The sequence below is a fragment of the Solanum pennellii genome, chromosome 9, assembly GCF_001406875.1.
Source record: "Solanum pennellii chromosome 9, SPENNV200".
Taxonomy (NCBI): domain Eukaryota; kingdom Viridiplantae; phylum Streptophyta; class Magnoliopsida; order Solanales; family Solanaceae; genus Solanum; species Solanum pennellii.
The window spans coordinates 13,559,879-13,569,138 of record NC_028645.1 but is presented as its reverse complement, the minus strand read 5'-3'; the positions used below and the strand labels follow the sequence as shown (position 1 = coordinate 13,569,138).

Here is a 9,260-nt window from a genome sequence, read left to right as displayed (position 1 = left end):
CGTCTGGGTACGACTCCCCATGGACCACCCTAAGGGTCCTTGAGGAGGACCCTAAGTTAAACCCTAAATCTGTCAAAACAGCTGGAGTTACGGTGGTAACTACGCCCCTTATCTTGAGTGATGGACCGTACATGGTGGGCGTTGGTCCAAACTTAGCCTATGGAGGATTGGTGTCCATTTTGGTGGCTCTGACAGACCTACTATGTGTAGGACGGCTCTTCACCCCACCTATGGTCCGTAGGTGGGGTTTGTAAGTCACCACCTATTTTACTGGTGCAATTCGGCCAAGCCAAGGGTGGTTTGGTAAATTCCACCCTTGTCTAATTAAATATGTGGGTTTTATTTTAGGTATTTTGAGTATGTTAAAACAATTAAACTACCATTAAGAATTCATACTTCAAAAATCAAAACCCTTCTCCCAAAGAGTTCTCTCTAGAACACAATTGAAGCCTAAGAAAAAGTTAGAGCTAGGGTTGAAGATTTCAAGTGTTTTCTTCTTACATTTTGTGGGGAAATCATCTTTGATTTATGATGACTCTTTATCTAAGATTCTTTCCACTTTAGAGCCAATCTTCAAATGGTTTTCAAGTTTCTAAAAATTGTGAAAAACTGCAATTCTTACTCAAACTCATGGATTCATGAGTCAAACGTTTTCAATCGATAAAATATGATTATATTGGTTGTTTGTTTATGATTTTAAGGGGAAAATTCTATGAACCCACGATTTCACTATATTCCTAAAGTTGGCCTACAAAGTGGGTTTTATGGTTATGATTGGATATGGTTAGAATTTTGTTTAGATTGTATTGTATTGTTGATATCTATTTTTATCTATACCTATCCTATGGTGATTGTAATGACCCTTCTTGTCATTTTTAGTGTTTTATCTTCTGTGCATCGTTTAGAGCGTTCCTATAGTGATTCCAAGTCATTTATGACTTGCTGGGACTGACAGATCGGTCACCTGGTCATTCGTTTTGTTATTGTGTGAGCTTTAGTATTTTTGAAGCTTATGAACCTTGAACGATCATTTTCGATCAAAAGTTCAAGAAGATGACATCAGAATCCAATTCTGACAATTCCATCAGTTCCGGAAGGGTCATTTTAGTCTAGTAGCATTGTCGACATGACTCCCAAAGTTTTCAGTGTGAGTTGGTGGGATTAGGCGTTTTAACTTTAAGTTTAAAGGCTAAGTTTGACTTTAGTCAACATTCTGAGTAAACGCGCTCGGATGAGAATTCCGTCAGCGCGGTTAGCTCCGGAATGTCGAGTTTGGTCTAGTTTGACCCTTCTTTCGGGTTTTGAGGTTTTTGATATTTTTCCGAGCCCTTTTGTGGTTTTTGACTTAAAATGGCCAATGGAAGTGGGACCCACATTTTATCGAGATGACCTCTGATGAAAATTTCGACTGCGCCTTTGAGTCCGGAATGTCGACTTTGGTAGGGTAGCATATCTATTTTATTTTTATCAGGTTCCGAACGGATTCCGAGCACCCGTCGGAGACTTTAAAGAAAGTAGGCAAAGCTGAATCTGGTGCAGCCCCTATAAAAACCCCAACTTTCAGCTTTATGTTTTACTTTGGAACTTGATATCTTGAGCGATACAACTCCGAATTGGGCGATTCAAAAGGCTAAGTTGTGAGATTTTTCGAGGGCAACACATTGGTGAGCTTGGAATCTGATTTGGGGACACGATTTGAGGTAAATTTTGGGTTTTAAATGCTGTCATAGCTCATTTTCGAGCACAAGTTTTGGGAAATTTCAGAAGGTGATTTCTTGGCCATTTTAGGTCCGAATCAAGTGATTCAAGAGCCTATATTGTGGGGTTTTTCGTGAGGATCGTCGTGGTGTGATTGGTTTTGGCTGTTGGAGCTTCATTTTTGGTAAAATCTGGTAAGTAGCTGCTGCCATTGTTGCTGATTTTTAGCTTAGGATTTGGGTTTTTTTTGTTGCATGTTAATGTTGGGACCGTCTTGAGTCCTGAATTGTGCTCCATTCTGCTATACAAGTTTCGAGAGTTATTTAGGACTTTTATTTGGGGTTAATTCGGGATTTCTCAACGCGGATCCCATTTTTTCCATTTTGACCGTGAAATTGACCCGTCTCCGTTTCTTGCAATTTTAGTGTTTAAATGACTGTAATAACGTTGTGACTCTATTTCTGATAGTGTATCAACGTTTCGAGGCCTTTTAGAAAGTAAAAGATCCGGGGAGTGAATTTTGGAGCGCGCGTGATCTGCGTTCAGGTAGGCTATGGTTTCTCTTCTTAGACTGAACTCGAACATGTGAATGCATGTTGATTAGTTGGAATTTGGGTTGGGTAGTTATTGGATCATGCATAGGTGTTAAAAATTATATTTTCGGCCTTGTTCTGAGAATTATCGGGTAACTGTGAGCATGTTTATATTGACCTTCTTTGCTATATGAATTACTTGTATGTTTGAATACTGGTTGTCAGAAGTATGTTGAGCCTTAGTTTAGGTTTGACTAGGGTTTTCCTTAGAAATGCATGATTCAAAGTCGGTAGGACTTAGTTTAGCCCCGACGTCGCTCGGCCGGCTTAAATCCTTGTAGACTGATGTAGCAGACTTGAGTCTGATAGTTTGGTATTTAGCTAGACGATGAGCTTGCTCTAGCGATAGTTACTCTTATTTCTTAGATGTTACGGCTTCTCGAGTTACGTCAGTGACAATGAATTCCGCTCCGTGATTCAAAGTTGAGTTTCTATTCGACTGTAAGGTCTTACATTGATTAGCTAAGTCTGGATGGTGTTCCATGGGTTTATATGATTATGGATAGATAAAGACTCTTTCAGCATGCTATATCGACATCTTTGTCGGGTATCCGGATTTAAGGTCCGGCCTCGACCATCCACATACTTATGTAGAGCATCCGGTTAGAGGTCCGGCCTCAAGTATGTAGAGCATCCGGTTAGAGGTCCGGCCTCAGTTACTTATATTTTGCAATTGGCTACTTGTGTAATTCTGGTGAGTGTCCGGTTCAAGGCCCGACCTCCGTACCGTCAGATTCTACTTTTTGGTTCGGTGTTCTTTGGCCTCGAGTTCTATTCTCCTTAAGTTATAGTTATTTTGTGTACGCGTCGGACTTATGGGGGTCCGTTCGGGTTTTTATTTAAACTTGTGCACGAGTGTACCTTCTGGGCTTATGGTGGGTCCAGTTAGGTGTAGTTAGCTTATTTATATTAATTTAGTTAGATCTTTATACACTCGTGTGCATTATTGTGTTACTTAGCCTTCCGTTCTTGACCTCTAGTTTTGTGATTTCGTCTTTTCATAGTGCTTTACTTTTCTAGTTCAGTCGGCCTATGATGCCTACTGGGTACCTGTTATTTGGTACTCATGCTACGCTATGCATCTATTTTCGTGATGCAGGTCCGAGCACCAGTAGTCAGCGTTGATCGAGTTTGGAACATTTCTAGTCTGGAGACAGGGGTGAGCACACAGCGTTTTGTACTATTTCAGTCTCCATCTGTTTATATAAAGACTTGTCTTTTACTTTTCGAGACAGTCTAGTTTCGGTGGTCCACTGTTGGGACTTGTACTCGTTTTGTTGGTAGCTCTGTATTAGTGACTTCCAGGTTCTGGGAGGGATCCTTTATTGTATTTATGTTTTGGTTTGCTTATGTTGTTATAGTAATTTTTCTTAGTCTTGTTTAGTTTCTACTCTCACACCCATTATGTGTGGTTCTGGGTTGTGGTTTGGCTTACCTACTGATAGGTTATAGTAGGTGCCTTCATGGCTCGAGAAATTGGGTCGTGACAGGTGAATTGTTTGAGACTTGATCAATGGTGACTATAGATCGGGTGAAGAGTAAGTTGTAACATCCCGAGACCACACCCTAGAATACATGGCGCTCTCGGAGTGCAATCGGCGTACTTGACTTCTCGGAGGTCTTGTACAATCTCTTCCATATCGTTCATCGCATATAAATCATATGAGAAGTAGTACGGAACTAAAACTTTTCACAAACATTCTATAAGTCTTTAAAATATATTCCATAAAACTCATAGGAAATACTAAGTCTCATTTCATCAAATCTTAGACACAAGAATACTTTGGGACACAGCCCATACTCAATAGAAATAAGTACTACTAAGTCTATTTCAATACTTCGATAAAGGAAATAAGAGAGATAAATGCCCTTGAGTCAAATGAGGACATACTTCAACTTGCTTGAACGATCTTCGAATCCAATCTTAGCTCTCCAAAAGCACCTTCACCTATGAATCACTTTAGAGATAGATAAACCCATGGAATTAGTACAAACACATGTACTAAGTATGGAATAATGCATAAATTCATGAAAACGGACATTTATTTGAAACATGCATCTTTTTCATTTAAATATCATAATATAATCATAATAAAAACATTTAACACCTTAGAAACACATAAGAAATCACTTAATCAATTTATGACATTTCCAGTGAACTACTTCACTGTACAGTGAACTCCTTCACTGTTACAGTGAAGTTTCTTAACTTCACTTTAGACACCTTATAACACGTAATCCCCTAACTAAAAGCTATCCTAAGACTTACTTAAGTAAGAGAAAGAGAGACCGCCCATACAACCTCTCTAGGCACACCTAAATGATCCTTAAGACCACCCATAATGAGATCAACACACACTTACAAGACACCAAACATATGATCATGAGATTCTCCTACCAAAGGTGGTTCTCTGTCTCCCTTGAGTGAGTTGTGAAGCGACTGCCCATACAATCCCTTATACACACACTTAAGAGATCCTATAGACTACCTAAGATAAAATCATTCTCACTTAATACAACATATAGATAATATGACATTCTCTTTCCAAAGGCTATCAAAAGACTTACTTAAGTAAATCAAGAAGATAACGTCCATGATTAACCTCTTCAAGATTACCTAAATAATTCTTAAGACTACCTAAGGCGTAGATCATGTCCACATAATCAACCATCTTCCCTAACTAGAATCATTCTTAAGACTTATCTAGGTAAGATACGAAGTGACCATTCCTATGCCCCCTTCACACCTTAATTAGTCAACCCTTAACTACTCTAGATAGGTACTTATTCATTTAACATGCTTTCTTAACTTAAGTCATTACATTCATTAGTTCATGTAAGACTTAGTCATCACATAAGGACATTTGATCTTGGACAAGACCTATGGACTTTCACTAACATCTTCAAAGCCTATTGTGCAATGTCTAGATAGCGTCTCATACCACCACCTAAACTTCATAGAATTTCTCTTATGCTAGTAGGTATCCCATATGATGAGAATAGGCAATAATCGACATGGACCATGATAGCTAACATGGAATTCGGAGTTCTAACCTACTCCAATGAGGGTGTTCTACTTGCCAAGGGTAGAACTAGGACATATCCCATGTAGGCACATGGTTAAGGAATATGAAGGGCTTTTAATGTACTCTAGTCTCATTCTCAACTAGAGATAAATAATACTCTAGTCTCCGTCTCAAGTAGAGCTATTTCCCATAACATACTCACTCAATGATATTCTTTGTTCTCATAGAGTAATTGACATTAAAGGATCACATGAAGAGGTTCCTTATCTAGTTCATAACCCAATCACATTCACCATACCAAAGAGGTCCACTAGGGCTACCTTACAATGGAGACATAGATAGCTCATCATGACTTTCCTAAGGATGATATGATGTCGTTCCAGCCAATCAACCCTAAATTCATCACTCATACAAGAAGGATACCATTATAGCTCTCGACTCCAAGTTCATAACATAACCTTACCACTAGGTTTAAGGTTCCACCTACATGACCTTCTTAACATCATTTAAGGTCCCACATATCATTCATTCATACATGAAAAGGGTTCACTAAGCTTACCTAGTCAAGACATCTCATATTCACATATCATTCATACGTGTATTAAGTAAGGGACACAAGTCTACCAAAACAAGACACAAAATGCTTTACCTTATTACATATAGCATATCATTCTTTGAATCACTAAGGAATGACCCTTATCATCTTTATGTCATCCTATACATTACTTTAACATCATCAATATAACCATCCAAGACTCATATAGTCAAGTAGGAACAATCATTCATCAACTCTAAGACTACACATACAAAGACATAGTGATAGTTTAACATGATCACCTAAGAACAATAGAAGAACTCATACTTTCACTTAATCACATGTAGTTCGATATGCTCATACTTCACATAAATCAACTACACAAATTATCATAGTACTTCAATGTGCTGACAAGGACATGATCATCATAATACATGAAGTAACGCTGACAAGGCCACATCAATTGCAAGTAAAGCACATAGCACCGCCACTATAAGTGGATCATATCAATTACAACATAATTGAAGTCTAATTAACATAAAATAAATAGAATTAAGGTAGAGTACAACTAATTCATTCTCACCACTTCAATCCATGTCTTAATCATCCAATTTAATATCATAAGGTCCTTACCCATGGCCATAACCAATAATTCAATACATAAACTATGATATTCAATGAAACTAGGTCAATTCAATATAGATTCATCAATCTAATACAACCTAGATATCAATTCAATACAATTATTACATCATTCAATAGCCCATAGAAAACTACACTAGAATTCATAAACATTAAGTCAATATCACTTAACCCACAAAGTAGTCAAAAAGTAGGGTTCATAAATTACATGGATTCATAGGTTAATTGAGTTAAAAACATCTAATTAACAAAAATTCAATCAATATTAAATAATTTAAAACATTTAATGCAATAACCCATGGATAGATTTGAATTTAGAAAACTCCTCTATTGATTAACCTTTGAAAATCACTTTGAAGATTGGCTCCTTGATGAATATAGTTTAAAGGATTAAAAACCATACCTAAATAAATCTAATCCTCCAATTTTATGAAGAATCACCACTCAATCTCCAATCCAAGCCCTTCCTTGAGTTTTGGCTCCAATGGAGTTCTAGAGAATTCACTACAAGAAAAAAGGTCAATAGGGACGAGAAATATGGTCCCAAAAGGTCTAATTCTTGTCTCTGAAGGTCATGTGCGACGAGAAAAATCTGGTCACTACCCGTCCTTATAAGCTTCTTCGCAGATCAATATGGATGAGATGTAGGTTTCGGTCCTTAAAATTATTTTGCGACCCGGCAATGGACTAGTATCTAAAAGTGATTTAGGGACCATTATTCTAGTCCTTAAATACAACAATTAATTGGCACCTTAAAATTTTACGAAGAACGTCTCTAGTCCTTAAAAGATCATCACGACCAAAAATCTAGTCCTTAAATTGATTTAAGGACTCACACACTCTTGGTCCCTAAAGTTGTATTTCATTTTTATTTTTTTTTTGTAATGAAGATGATTTATGGCCAGAAAATGTGTCACATAATAATGCGTAATTTTTGCTGCCATGGCACTCTTATATAATATATATATAAGTAAATGCGTCTAATAATTTTAATTAAAAGTATTGATTAACATTGCACAAACATACTGTTTATAGAACTATAGTCACAGGACTATTACACAACTCATTCACCAAAAACTAACATGTCTAAGTATATAATATAATGTGTTGCCAAACAATCCTTAAAATTAGATAATCAATTTGTCAAATTTTCAAAGTATTCCAACTTGCATCTTGACTTTTAAAAGAATGTCTCAAAATCCTGTAAAAAGTACAAAATAAATTTGTTTAGAAAAAAAATTGTGGGCACAATAAAATCACACAATATATTTCATTGTTGATTAGAAATAAGAAATTTTGTGTACAACCATACACTTCAAAGTCATTCAAAATATTGTTAGAAGGCTATCTTCTCTTTGGAGAACCCTTGCTATGCTCGGCTAAGGAAACTACAAACTTACTCACAATTCACAAGAGAACTCATAAAGTATATGTCTTTTATGTCTTCGTTTCCCACAATTTCATTCAGCTGGTCCTACCCACGAGAATTCAGAAATTGGAACATAAAAATAAATAAATTTACCTTGTATAACAACATGAGTGCGCGCAGAATCTTGATGTTCATGTCCAATAACAGAGGTTAAATGATGTTGATCCTCAAAAAGAAAGTCCAAACTTGATGTATTTTTATAATAGTAATTAACAATAAAAGGGCATCGTTTCATTTGATTCTTATAGTTTGGACCCCGTTCACATAACCGATAGTTGCAAGCGAGATGCTTGTTTTGATTGTGCTGGGATATAGTCAACCAGATTCTTATCCTCCATAATAGATGCACCGAATTCTTGTGAGCACCTGGCAATCAATCATTTAAAATTCATTGCTAAAATTGTAGCAACGATACAACAACAACAAACCTAGTATAATCACACAAATAGAGTCTAGAGAGTGTGGTGTTGTTCAAGTGTAACAATTACATAAGGAAGAACAATTCTGATAATTATATTGATTTCAAGGTGAAGACAACAAATTCAAAAATAGTATTGTGTACAACCCAACACTTGAATTGCTTCAAACTGTTTTTGCAAGCCCTAGAACTACGGCAAAGGACATTACCCCGGAGATGTTCAATAAGGGGTCGGGGAATTATGTAAAGGACTGCAAGTTGAAAATGATTTATGTTCCACCTCAAGATCTACTGCCTATAAGGGAGAGTCTGAGGAAAGTTCGTATCATAGGGCTTTAGTATCCGAAAATAGAACTGTAAAGATATCTGAGCTTAATAACAAAGGCACTTATTTGAAAGCTGACAGAGGAGAAAATTTCTATTATTCAGCAAAATAACAAGCTTCAACAAGATTGAAGCTTTATAGACGAGAACATAAGAGAAGTCGCGGAGGTATCCCATCAATATGTGTTCTCATAATTTCATTGTTGGACATCCTTATGGGCTATCTTCTCAAAGAGACATAATCCGTATAAATTCTTTCAATATTTCAGTGCTTCAGTTGTTTGAAAAATTTTAGAACCATAAATCAATTAGTTGTCTATTTGACTTAAATGTGTGCAAGTTAGTTTCATTAGTTTTGTAATGATCTTGTTCTTCAAGAAATCATCACATAAAAAACTAGTTTCACATTAGTGTATCGATCAAGTGTATTCCTAAGTTATAAATAAAGCCAAGTGTTTGATATTATTGACAAGTAATTGTAGTAGATTGATTTTATTCACAGGAAGAATTTCTTGGATTCAAAAATAAAGACAAGAATTTTAAAAAACAGAAACACACAGTAGCAATCAGGAAATGCCTTGTTAATTTCATGTCT

At 36.4% G+C, this 9,260-nt stretch overlaps 1 long non-coding RNA gene and 1 pseudogene across 1 annotated transcript; both read left to right on the top strand.

Moving 5' to 3' along the window:
• The first annotated feature begins 904 nt into the window (after positions 1 to 904).
• Positions 905 to 3,446, top strand: LOC107029649. The gene is made up of 4 exons (XR_001458040.2): positions 905 to 1,700; positions 1,789 to 1,892; positions 2,167 to 2,244; positions 3,391 to 3,446. It is a non-coding gene; the product is annotated as an uncharacterized LOC107029649 (long non-coding RNA).
• A 3,681-nt stretch (positions 3,447 to 7,127) lies between these two features.
• On the top strand, positions 7,128 to 8,907 carry LOC114074013 (annotated as a pseudogene).
• The last annotated feature ends 353 nt before the right edge of the window (positions 8,908 to 9,260 follow it).